Here is a 14107-nt window from a genome sequence, read left to right as displayed (position 1 = left end):
TGCTGAGACATGCCGGTGTATGTGTGTGTGTGTGTGTGTGTGTGTGTGTGTGTGTGTGTGTGTGTGTGTATGTGCATGGGCTCGATCTGTCCACAGCTGGCCTCTGCCCTGTACTTCCCAACCTAGCTCGGTTCCTCCTGAACCCTCTCTCCTCCCCCTGCCTTCCCTCCTTCCTCTATTCTGTACTTTCACCCTAATTTCCTTCTTTGTATTTCCTTCCTTCCTTCCTTCCTTCCTTCCTTCCTTCCTTCCTTCCTTCCTTCCTTCCTCTCTCCCTCCCTTCCTTTCTTCTTTCTTATTTTCCCTTCTCCAATGTGCAGTGTGAATACTAGGAAATCCGAGAAGAACTGTAACACTTTCACTGACAGAATAAACAGCATACAGTTCAGACAGCACAGCTTAATTGGTCTCTTAGTTTTAACCTGATGACAAGAAACAGCTGCCTCCTACACAAAAAGGAATTTTAAGTTATGTTCATTAAAAATAACTGGCTGACACGTTTGGTCCTTTTGAGAAATTCTATCTGTTTAATATAATGCACTGACCCATTTAAAAGAAGTGGCCCCTTATTAGAGATCTGATTTATTCCTAGATAAATCACTGATTTGTGGCTCACTGGGGTGTATTTAATACTGTTAAACTATGAAAGGACACCCCAAACTATCAGCAATGCCACAGCCACTCATTCTGAAAGAGATCTGAGGCAGCGGAGACCCCTGGGTGCTAAATGTAATCTTTTTCCTGGGATAAAAGCACAGAGAATTGCTGATCTTTATAAAAAGATCTGTCTCTACCCACTGCCTTCCTCTTCTCTCCTGCCACAGTGCAGTCCATTGCCAGAAAGCTCAGAACTGAAAATTAAAGCAGGGGGTAATGGGCTCTGTTTGTGTCATTTAAAAAAATCTGCGACCTGACAAGACTCCTTTTTAATGTTTGCTGGAGGAAAGTTAATCACTGAAACAAATATAGACTGTGAACCCGCAATGGATACATTTGACTAGAGAAGTAATGGAAAACCTATAGAAAAACAGGAAATATGTTTCCCCAATCCTAACGTCACCATCAACTGAATGAAATGTAGGCTGCCTGCTAGGAATAACTCCATAAAAAAACCAAACATGTATCACCAATTCCCAATCTTAGAGTCAGGACTTATGTCTCTGTTTTCACCCTGAGGTTTCATCCGCTTTCTCTCGTACAGGTTTGATGTTGATGACTTCCGGAAGTTCAGTGTCTCTCCTGACCCCTTGCCTTCACAGAGCACCCCCATCTTAAGGCTCTGTAGTACATTCCACTTGGATACCCAATAATCACACTGAATTCAATAGTGTCTAACCTGGCCTGACTCCTTTTCATTTTCCTTCTGACGGACTCCATCCACCTTCGCCGTTCACTCAAGGGCACTGCAGCCTTTATTACCTACCAGTTGAGAAAATTTGAAGGCGTTCTTTCCCTCAGTCTTCCCATTCATCCCTTACGACTGATTCGTCACAAAAGCACGATTCCCTTCCTGAATGCCCCTTACACGTGTCCCTCACTCTTACTCTCAGTCCCCATACATGAACCCTCACCAAGCCTTAACCACCTCAGACCCAGTTTTCCTTCTCTAAGGGGTCTCCAGGCTCCATGATTCCCGTTTCTCTGCCTCTTTCAATTCATTCTTCCGGGCTTAACTCCAAGAACAATTATAGTGCTCTGTTCCCTCAGTCTTACACAAGATTTCTTCACAAGTTCACAAAAGCACCAAGCACACATCCCTCACTTCTGACCCTGTGTCATGAAGAGCAATTAAGCTTTTCTGTACATCTCGACTTCTGTTTTTGGGTTCTCCACTAACCTAGGAATCTGAGTTAGAAAGATCCTGTTAAGGCAGGGGGAATTAGAAAGTGTTTTAAATAATGTCTTTTAACCATTACAAGCCTTCCTCGATTACAACTGCCATGTGCTACAACACACGAGGGGTCAGTTTAGGGAGTTCCAGTTTCCAGTAGGTACCCTGCCTGAGCTGATAGCATCTCAACAACCTTTATAGCTGAATCATATATTGCAAAATAGGCATCGGAGAATGGGTGAAGCAAACCATGTGCAGCACAAAAGCAAGCATACAGGACTGAACAATGACAGCAAAACACCTTTCGAAAGGAAAGGAAAAGACATAACTCCCCTGGTGGTGGTGATTTAAAACAAAAAGCTGGGAAAATAGCAATCCTGTTAGAGGTAAGAAAAAAAGTGTTGCAATTCAGAAAGCACAGGGGCCAGCAGGAACCCCAAACTACACAGACAGTGGAGGAATCTTTCAGCCCACCAGTGTGCCCCAGCAAACACTGGTGCTGGAACTTGGGCTGAGGACCTGGGCAACCTATCCTAGGCAACTCTTTAATCAAAGGTTATCACCAGCTTGTACATGAGAGGTCAAAGGAGAGAGGGATGGGGGAAGCTTACCCAACAAAAACAGGTAAAGACTTTGAGCAGCCAGCTATCTATCCTGGTGTGATGCTTTGAATGAGGATGGCTCCCATAGGGTCAGACATTTGAATGCAGTTGGTAGAATTATTTGGGAAGGATTGGGAGGTGTGGCCTTGTTGGAGGTATGTCACTGGGGTTTGAGGTTTCAAAAGCCCACACCATTTCCAGATAACAGCCCCCCCCCCCATAGTTGTAGAACAGAGGTAAGCTCTCAGCTACTGCTCTAATGCTACATCTGCCTGACTGCTGCCATGCTTCCTGCCATGGTGGTGATAGACTCATCCTAAGACTGGGAGCCCCATATCAAATGCTTTCTTTCGTAAGTTGCCTTCGTCATGGTGTCTTAGCACAGCAATCAGGAAGAAACAAAGGTGGCTGGTGAAATAATGGACTCTTAGTTTGTTTCTGGAGATGAAGTCAGTTAAACTAACATTAATTAATGTCCAACTAGTATTATGTTATTCTTATGCTGGAGATACAAATAGGTGGGTCATAATTTTTTACAGGAGGCGTTATTTTTGTTTATTCTGTTTGGCTTTTATATATATATATCTTTTATATTTATTTTAATTGTAACAGCTATGATTTCCTACAGTCCCTTTGGAATGTAGAACTTATTCAGCACTTTTAAAAAGTAAGCCAATAGATTTAATTAGACATATAAGAAGCGTATATAAATGGCACCAAGATGTGAGGGCCTTGTTTAGAAATTTGTAGTTGATTTAGGGATCAGAACATATTCAAGGGAAGCCAACAAGGCAAATGCAAAGCTTCAGCGGAGGAGAAAGCATCTGATACATCAAAGGAAGCTGACAAGACCATGGGAGAGGAGATGAATCACCTAAGTTTCCTAAACTACAAAGAACTTGGCTGGTTAAATGAACTGAGGGTGAATGAGATTGACAGGGCCCTGGAACATGGCGCCATTAGAGTGGTCAAGGTAAGACTAAGGAACATAATTATGAGAGTCAGGATGGCCACAGTTACCACCCACTGAGGGGAAGCTGCACTGTGCTCTGTAGCTTAATCAGCAGCAGGGGCCCTTCCTCTTGTTCTTATTTGCTGGGTCAGGCTCTTCCACTGGTCTATAAGAGTCTAGGTGCTTTTAACTGGCGACTAGTCAAATGCATTGGCCTACGTACTAGCTTTCTATCAGAACCTGTGAGGCAGAAGTTGGAGGAGAATGAATTCTCTATGTGGGCAATAGTTTCAAAAGGGCAATCTGGGTTCCCTGTGACGGTCACAACTTTCTAAGTTGTTAACTCATCAAATAGTATTTTTTAGACTACTCTGTGGCTAAAGATATTCTATACTAGCTTATTAAATACAGCAAGCTCTGTTGGTATTTTAAAAGTATTTTTAAAAGTGTGTATCAGAGAGAGAGAGAGAGAGAGAGAGAGAGAGAGAGAGAGAGAGAGAGAGAGAGAGAAAAGGGGAGAGAGGGAGGGAGAGAATGAATGCAGGTGCCCATAGAGACCAGCTGCATTGAATAGCCCTGAGCTAGAGTCACAGACAGCTGTGACCCATCTGACAGTGAATGCTGGGAACCAGTGTTGGGTTCTCTGAAAAAGCAGTATGCACTCTTAGCTGCTGAGCCATCTCCTTAGCACCTGTATTGTTTTGTTTGTTGTTCCTTTTGAGACATGGTCTCATTCTAGGCTAGCCTGGAACACACTGTATGATCTAAGCTGGCCTCAAACTTTGGCAGTCCTCCTGCTTCCAGCTCCCAATGTGGATATGAGAGGCATGCAAAAATAACTTGGCTTACAACAAGTTGCATTTAAAAGGCACTGTGGATAAAAAAATAATGATAAAAATGGTAGAGAAATTAAGTTTTAAAATGAGGGGAAGTTCCTAGAAAAAAAGCAAAAATAGGAATTGGAGATAAAAGGGTTATTTTCAATGAAACTGAGAAAACTCCAGTCATGGTATGTGGGAATACAAGATCCACACTGTGTAGTGAAACACAGCTAGAGGAAAAGACCAAGAGAAGATTCTTGTAGCCTCAAGAAAATCATCACAGTCCAACACTGCATCCACAGAAAGCCCTGGCATGGCACACTGGGAATTCATGCCGAGCGGCGGCAGAGATTTCAAGACTAACAGTTAGTCCCAAGTCTCTGCAAGAAAGGAGAGAACAGTGGCCTGGGAAGGCTGCATTTGCAGAGTGACTTGTCAAGGCTGTTGTATGAAGGCACAGCCTGTCTGTTTAGCTGTGGCCAAGAACCAGGAATGCTAAAGGGCCCCTACTGTCAGAGAAGAATTGTCACACACCAGAAAACAGCCTGAGAATCTGCCTCATAGATCCCCACAGATATCCACAATGGAAGAGTCTTCATATGAGAGATCCTATACAGAGAACTTAAATAGAACTAAGAAGAAAGTGTCCAGATAAAAGACATAGGGGTGAAACGAAGAACAAATCAACGGCAAAGGAAACAATTCAACTGGATGTAGCCAGAGTGGGATCAAAATGGTAACTCACACGCCAGCAAGAATGGAAAATCTTAAAGGGACAGGAGTCTCAAGAAAGCAACAGGACAAAGTGAAGCCTCGGTGGCTCAGGGGTGAAACCAAATGTCATTATTAGAGCTTAAAATGAGAGGGGAGCTAGAAGAGAAAAGCATACAAAGTCATAGCCACGAAAGCTGTGCTCAGCAGAAGGAAGCTGGAGGCCAAGGAAACGCCATTGCACCAGCATACCGCAAGTGTCCACCCCAAGAATCTGAAAGCAAACAGGACGGAGGGAGCCAAAAGTGGCCAGCAAGGAAAAGTCCTTGTTTTGGTGTTTTTAAAAAATATGAAATATAATTATTTTTAAGATGACCATTAATATACAATATTTACTGGTTTTAAAAATGTATTTAGCAATTATCTTCCTCACAGAAAGACTGTGCTTGAGTTTCATGTCAAACGAGGGGATACTCATTTAAAGTGTTCTTCCATACATATTCTTCAAAAGGTAGAATGATATGACAGCAAGAAAAAGCTTTTGCTGCAGGTAGATTCTCATTCTGGTTCAAAGATTTTCAAAATAAACGAGATTTTAGCTAGCTAAAAATGAGTGCAAGCAGGTGGTGTTTCTCTACTGCAGACAGTACAAGAAGTTAAGTGTGGGCCATTCTCACTCTCTCAACCACAGAACCACAGCCAGCCTTTAACCCAGTGGAGATGACATCACAAGTAAAAAGTGTCCAGAAAACCAAACAAGAGTGGGCTCCTCCAGAGAGAGCACGATATAGTACTAGCTGGTCTGTGGCAGGATGCAGGAAGAGAAAACACTGGCAGATGTGCAATACAGAACAGTAAGGTGAATATAGAAAACACATTGGGTTAAGGACTGTTATCCAAAGCAAGGCTTTGTCCATTCATGGGTAAATACAGTAGACTAGGTGTTTCTTTTGAGCAGCTTGATGAATGAAAATGGACTAAATAGGAGATGGCTCAGTGGTTAAGAGCATTTGCTGGTCTTTCCAGAGGACCTGAGTTTGATTCCCAACACTCAGCTCAGGCAGATCATAACTGTCTGTAACTCCAACTCCAGGGATTTAACTCCTCTGGCCTCTACAAACATCTATATTCATGATGTGAACATATCCACATGGTGGCATGCACCTCCATATAATTAAAAATAATAAAGATAAATATTTTAAGAAAGGAAGATAATAAAAGAGGGCTGAATTCCAAGGAGAGAAAGAGAGGGAAAGAAGAAGAGGATCACTGAGAATGAAGAAAGAGCTGATGGGACAGTGGAAAAGCATGGAGAAAGAGAAAGGTCATCCAGAGAGTAGAAAATGATCTTATCTTGAGCCTTGGTTCACTGAAGGAAAGCATGGTGAAGATGAAGCTAAAAAGTTAGTCAGGCAGTACTGGACAGTAGCCTGACAGTCCAAGAAACAGAGAAATGCAGAGAAACCCAGACAGGGGATGAGAGGACTTGGTATGTGAGTGACTACCGCTGTGTAGCAGGCTAGCATGGGGAAGAAACCCACAGCATCTCTCTCCACATCTTGCAGTGTTGGAGCTAGGTGCATCTTGGGAAAGAACCTAATGTTTGAGACTGGGCTACTCTGAGAACTTGAAAACAGGAACAATCTCAAGTCATGGAGTCTGGGAACATCCTACCTCAGAGGGAGGCAGCCTCAAGCAGCAACTATGAGAGAAAGAGTATCAGATGCAGACTGCTAAAATATTCTTTTAAAGATTTGTTTATTTTATGTGGTCCTCCCACATCCCATTATAGATGGTTGTGAGCCACCATGTGGTTGGTGGGAATTGAACTCAGGACCTCTGAAAAGAACAATCAGTGTTCCCAATAGCTGAGCCCTTTCTCTAGCCTCTGCTAAAATATTTAACAAGCAGGGAATGTTATGTGGGAAGTGTCTTGGTTGGTAACCCCACCCTCTAGGAAAAAGGGAACTCTACCTATAGATTCTGTGGCAACTGACTGGACCAGGAGGAAACAAAATATCAGGCCTTAAAGACGTGGTGAAGGAATGGTATGTAAAGGTCAATTTTAATTCTTTTAGAGAAATGTAGGATGGGAGAGCTTTGAAATATCATTCAAAGACCAGATATTTGAATTATGCCATAGAAGGAGAATACCATACCAAAAGCATATGAAATGTTTTCAACAAAACCAGAGAAGAGGATTTTCTAAACCTAGAGAAAGAGAAGCTTATTCAGGTATAAGAGGCCTACATACACCAGATAAATAAGACCAGAAAAGAAACCCTTCATGGCATATTATAGTTAAAACACTAAAAGCACAGAATAAAGTAAAGGTATTAAAAACTGCAAGAGAAAAATTCAAGTCACTTTATAAAGGCAGGTTCTTCAAAATTACAGCTGGTTATCTGATAGAAATTTGAAAGCCAGAAATGTCTAGAAAAACATTTCCAAATTCTGAAAGCCCACAACTGCCAAAACAGAGTATTATACCAAGCAAAGCTATCTATTGAAATTGAAAAAGGAAAACATTCCATGATAAAATAGAATTAAAAAGTTTATTAACACCAAACCATCTCTCAAGGGGTAATAGAAGGACTATACTGAAGAGAAGATAAATACACCCAATGGGCCACAGGAATTAAATAAACAATATAAGGATAGTTTATTAAAATGTGTCTAAGAAAACAAAACACAATTAACAAAATGACAGGAATTGATAAATGGCTTTCAACAACACCTCTGAATACTAATGGTCTCCATTCACCATTTAAAAGATGCAGATTAGTATATTGGATTAGAAAGCAGAATCCATCTATTGCTGCCTACAGGAAATACATGCCGCCATCAAAGATAGACATCATCAATCCATCTTACACCTGTCAGAGTGGCTAAGATCAGTAACAAATCTGACAGTTCATGTTGGTGAGGAAATGGAATAAGGGCAAGCTTAGATCCATTGCTGGTGGGAATTCAAATGTGTACAGCCACAGTAGAAATCAATATGGCAGTTCCTCAGAAAGGTGGGACTTGGTCTACTTCAAGATCCAATTACAACACTCTTGATCATATACCCAAAGGACACTTCACTACTACAAGGACACTTGCTCAACAATTTTCAGTGCTGCTTTATTCAGAATATCCAGAAACTGAAAAAATCTAGATGTCCCTCAACAGAAGAATGGACAAAGAAAATGTGGTACTTTTACACAATGGAGAAATACATGTAGTACATTGATACAATGAAGATGTTTTTAAAAATTACATCATAAAATTTGCAGGCGAACGGATGGAACTAGAAAAAATAATCCTGTGTGAGATAACCCAGACCCAGAAGGATAAATAAGGTATTTGTTCACTAATATGTGGATATTAGTCATCAAATAAATGACAACCAACCCACAGTCTCTAGGCCAAGAGATGTTAGGTATAGAGGAAGAAGACTAGGGTGAACATATGGACCTCTCTGGGAGGGGGAAACAGAACAGATTTTACTGGTGGACTGGGGGCAGCTGGAGACAGAAATGGGAGGATCAACTGGGGAGGAAGGGGGAAGATAGGGTTAAGGGAGAGAATGTGAGAAGAGACAGCTAGAAGTGAGGGGCACTGGAGAGATGATATGGAAACCTAGTACAGTTTAAAGTTTCTAAAATACATGAAGATGATTCTAGTGAGGTCTCCTAATAATAGGGGAGATGGAGTTGCATTCAGTTGAGTTGTGGGCCAATGGGGTCCCATGGAAATCCCCAAACAACCCAGGCTGTTGTTAAGACAATGAGTAAATCTCCACAAACTGGCATCAAATCATCGCTGCCAAGGACAACACCATATAACCCATCAAACATGAAGAGGCAGAGCTAATTGGAGCCTTCACCCCTAGGCTCTTTTGTGTAGGAAGAGACTCTGCAGGCTACTGAAAGAGAAACATAAGCACCAACCCAGCCGCATAATCCTTGACTGCAATCTGTCCTGCCTGCAGGACATGCAACAGTGGCACAGCACTTGTGGGAGTAATCAATCAATGTCTGACTTGCCTTGAGAACCGCTCCACAAGATGGAACCTATACCTGGAATTTTAACTGGGATCTCACTGAATCCAGGGACTGCTTTTATTACCACGGCCAGTTTTACAATATCAACTCTTCCAGTGCATGAGAGGTCTTTCATCTTCTAGTATCTTCTTCCATTTCTCTTGGGTGACTGATACTGCTTGGGTGACCCAAAAACAAAAGACTAGACAGCCCAGAGACCCAGGGTAAACCCAAACACTACTCGTTTTAAAAATGTATCAATAAAATGACTTCTAATGATACTCTGCCCTAGTCATAGGTCAGTGCCTTATTCAACCATTATCAGAGAAGATTTCAAAAAAGACAGGAAGGAAAAAGGGAAGAAAAGGAAAGGGAAGGAAAGGGAAGGGAAGGGAAGGGAAGGGAAGGGAAGGGAAGGGAAGGGAAGGGAAGGGAAGGGAAGGGAAGGGAAGGGCACGGCAGGGCAGGGCAGGGCAGGGCAGGGCAGGGCAGGGCAGGAAAAGAGAAAAGAGAAAAGAGAAAAGAGAAAAGAGAAAAGAGAAAAGAGAGAAAAGAGAAAAGAGAAAGATAGTGATTAACCTAAGGCAAAAGATGGAAAAGTAATTCCAAGCAAATGAAAATAAGACAAAGCATATGTAGCTATTCTATTATCTAACAAGTTAGACCTCAAACCAAAGCTAATTAGGAGAGATAAAGAAGCTCAGTTCATATTAAGAGTATAATCTATCAAATCATTATTATAAATCTAAATATAAATGCACCAAATACAGGAGCACCCAATTTTATAAAACAAATACTGCCAGATATAAAGCCACAAGTTCACTTCAACAGAATAAAAATGAAGTCATGGAAACAAGCCCATTCTCAATAGCCAGGAAAAAATATAAGTAAGTAAATAAATAAATACCCTGGGGAAATAAACTTTAAAAAGAGTTGTTTAAGGAACACATTTTTGAAAAAAGATTTATCTTATTTTTAAGTGTGTGTGTGTGTGTGTGTGTCTGTAAACACATGTGCAAAATTTCTAAGAGTCCAGAAGTATCAGATCCTCCTGGAGCTGGAGTTATAGGCAATTATGACCTATCACTCATGGGTGCTTGGAAACAAACTCAAGTCCTCTGAATGAGCACAAATAAAATAATCCCAAAATTTATATGGAAGCACAAATGCCAAGAGTAGCCAAAGTAAGTCTGAACATGAAGAGTACTGCAGGTATCGTCATCATGCCTGATTTCAAATGACATATAAAGCTGTGATAATAAATAGCATGGCGCTGGGACAAAACCACACAGACCACAGACTTGAATTTTTACACAGTTTCCAAAAAGCTCATGGGAAGAAAGATAGAACCTCTAGCAAGTATATCGGGATACATGCATTTTAACATGCAGAAAAATGAAACTAAATCTCTCACCCTGAACAAAACTCATCTCCAGATGACTCCAAAGACTTCAAAAATAAGACCCAAGACCTGCTGGAGGTAAAATGATACGTCTGTCAGTTTATAGGCATGAGTGAGGACTTTCTTAATAATATTCAGCTAGCACATGAAATAATACCAATAATCAACAAATGGGATCATGAACAAAAAAGAGCTCTTAACAGCAAAGGAAACTGCAACCTGACTGAGGATGCAATGTGTGTGTGTTTGCATGTACATGTATGCAAAATATATTTTAATACATCTTCAAAACATTTTCCTTATGTGACATATATTATATGCAGTTTTTTAAAAAATTAAATCATAAAATTTGCAGGTAAGTTGATAAAACTGGAAAAACTACACTGAGGTAACCCAGGGCCCAGGAAGATAAATGCTGCATGTCTCTTTTATGTATGTAGCCTACTTTTAAATCTTTTGTTTTCTACATTTAACCTGGAGTTCATGTGGAAGCCAGGATCTAAAAGGGGCCATTGAAGGGTGCATTAAGAATGGAGAATAGCAGACTATACAACAAATAAAAACAGAATAGAGAATAGCGAAGGTAGGAAGATTTAAACAGGGACAGTATGGGAAGATGAAAAAATGAGATGAGGAAGATAGTTAATAAAATGAAGCGTTCATGAAAAAGACACATGGAAGCCTTCTATCTTATAACCTGTCTTAGTTTGCTTTCTATTGCTGTGAAAAACAACAGGACCAAAAGTAACTTGCATAGGAAGAGTTTATTTGACTTACACTTTCAGGTCACAGTCAATTCTTGCAGGAGTCAGGAGTCAGTGCAGGAATACACGACAGGAACCTGGAGGCAGGAACTGAAGAGACCATAGAAGGATGCTCTTTATTGGCTAGCTCTTCACAGCTTGCTCAGTTTGCTTTCTTATACAAGTCAGGACCACTGTCCAGTGGTGGCACAGTCCACAGTGGGCTGGGCCTTTCCACAAAAATCATTAATCAAGAAAATGCTCACAGACTTGCCTGCAGGCCAATCTGATAGAGAAAGACATTTTCTAAATTGAAGTTCTCTTCTTCAATGACCCTGACCTGTGTCAAACTAACACACACACACACACACACACACATACATACACACACACACACACATACACACACATACATGCACGCACACACATGAACAAAGATAACTAACATACAACCCAACCCAATTAAAAATACAATTTGAGGGGATAATTCACTGTGGTATAGACAAAGAGGTGGACATAATATGGCAGTTGCCTTGATGAACTCATAGCAGCTATGGTTACTGTAACAAGATCTGAACAACAAGCGAATCAGTGTTCCAGCATGGAGGGTAAGGAGCTCTTGATGCCCTACTCCTAGCTGAGAAGCTGTTGGCAGTCAATGGATACTGGAAGAAGCACAGTCATTTTTCACTGGGGATATGGCTACTGGCAGGTTGTTCATGATCCAGTGGATGACCCTATGCATATATAGGCTGCACTAATTAAACTTAATGAATTATGAAATAAAATAAATGACACAAACTTGGGAGGGACATATGTTGAGAGAATGGGGGAGTGAAACCGAGTAGGAGATATATTGTCAAAATACATTGTATGCATGTGTAAACTAAGAGAAATCAAATATTTTTATTTTTTATCAAATATCATTATTTTCATTTTTAAAGTTGTATCTTGGAGTTTTAGAAAACATACATTCATTGAAAAAATCTAAATAAGACAAAAGCATACAGAATGTAAAATGATTTGTAAATACAGTCCACAACACACACCACTTAACCATGTTTATGGGCCATGATGGAGTGTATGTACAAGGGTGGTACCATTTGATCATATCCTCTAATGGTGTGACGGGTCCATCTTAACCTTTATAAATACTCTAAGATGCTTGCACAAAGAAATCACCTAAGGTTCCCTTTCTCAGAAGGTATTCATATCATTAACAATATATGTGTATCTCATGATCATTTGAGATAGCCTATCTTTTATTTTTATTAAATAGGTTACTTACTTGCAATCTTAGATTTTTCAAAGCTACTTTATGTTGGGTTCTTAAACACTTCAACCTCCTTTCTAGCCCAGTGACTAAAAGTAGAGGAGAAAGATGGTTAATAGGACCAGGGGTTGTGGATCTGTTTAGAAGTAGTTCTTTGGGACAATTCCAATGTTCATCATCAGGATACAAGCAGTTAGTCCAATCCAATAACAAACACCAAAAATGAATCAATAGTGGTGGCATGATCCAGCAGAAACCCCAAGGTTCCACCCAGAACAGACTGAGTCAATGAAAGCAGAATCAACTTGAATACCACAAGAAGTTCTTTGGACATTTCTCTTTATGAAGTCAAGACAAACAAAGACCAGAGAAGACCAGCAAAATGTTGCACAGCTAGCAAAGATTACACGTTGGATGATAGCAATGCAAGAGTGTCCTCTCACTGTTTGTGGTGTACCATTTATTTTCTTTCCAAACATCGCCCGTCCTTTCATGCATTGCTCCAGCAAAACATTGCACACCCTCCCTCTCACATGTCTGCTTCAGCAAAACATCCTCTCAGAAGGCAGCTTCCAGAAAAACATCACGTGACACAACGGAGTTTCCAAAGAAACCAAAATTTTCCACCTCGATTCCTTTATAACATTATATATATTTAATATATCATATATTATATATAAACATACATATTTTAAAGCCAGGATCATATCTTATACCCTATTGTGCAGCCTACCTTTCACTTAACAAAACGTTAACACGTCACCCACTCTCCAGTATCTCTAGCAGAGACGGAGTGTGACTGAAACCCTTGTTCCTGTTTCACAGACGATAAAAGAACTGTGAGGAAAATGTGAACAGTTTTGTGAGATCCCTAAAAAACTGTGGTTGCGATCTTGATATTCTTCTCACTGCGGGTCCAAGATTTGGGCCATTTATGACAAATCACGCAATATTCCTACCACAGAAAAATCCTCCTACTTATCCTCTGCCTTGTATTTAACACATAAGTCCTACTATGTCCTACCTTTGCCAGTAACTTTACAATAACCCTTCATACTTGGAGTGAAAGCCAGAATATACACAGCCTGTGTCTTTCCACGTCTCTCAGGCTCCGCCACACTCTTCTCACCCGACTATACAGCCACACTGACTTTCTTACAAAAGTACACACCATCTTAAGTTTTCATATTGATGATCATCCTCGCTCCAGTGTTCTGAGAACCCCCAGACATCCTCTGCTCACAAGGGTGTCTACTCAGTTGTCCCATTATCAGTGAAGTCCCCTTTGACAAATCCCTTGCTATAAGCCTCCCTGAGCCTCAGAGGGAGAGGTACAGAGCGGGGGAGGAGGGTGGAGAAAGAGGAAGAAAGAGAGGAAGAGAGGGGAGAGTGGGAGCGAATAAGTCAACCTCCAGAGAGCCAATCACCAAGAACTAATTGCTTGTCTGGACTCATCGCGACTGCCAAAGCATTGGTGTCAGAGTGTTTATATGTGAGCGTTCGTGTAAAAAGTCAATTATCTTGAGATTTAGAGACTTTCGTGACTGTGGGTAGACAAGGAGAACAGTCCTGCAGTGATAACTTGGCTGGAACAAAAAAGCCTTTCCTAGAATCACCTCTGTACTGGTCCCAAGCTTGATTCTTGAGCTCCACCTCGGCACCGACTTCCCGTCAGGAGAAAGAAAGGGTATACACAAGGAAAGCAGTGCGCAGGATTAGGTAGCAGGCAAACTGCATTATCCTC

Source organism: Arvicanthis niloticus, chromosome 21 (genome assembly GCF_011762505.2).
Source record: "Arvicanthis niloticus isolate mArvNil1 chromosome 21, mArvNil1.pat.X, whole genome shotgun sequence".
Lineage (NCBI taxonomy): Eukaryota > Metazoa > Chordata > Mammalia > Rodentia > Muridae > Arvicanthis > Arvicanthis niloticus.
Note: the sequence above shows the minus strand (reverse complement) of the source record.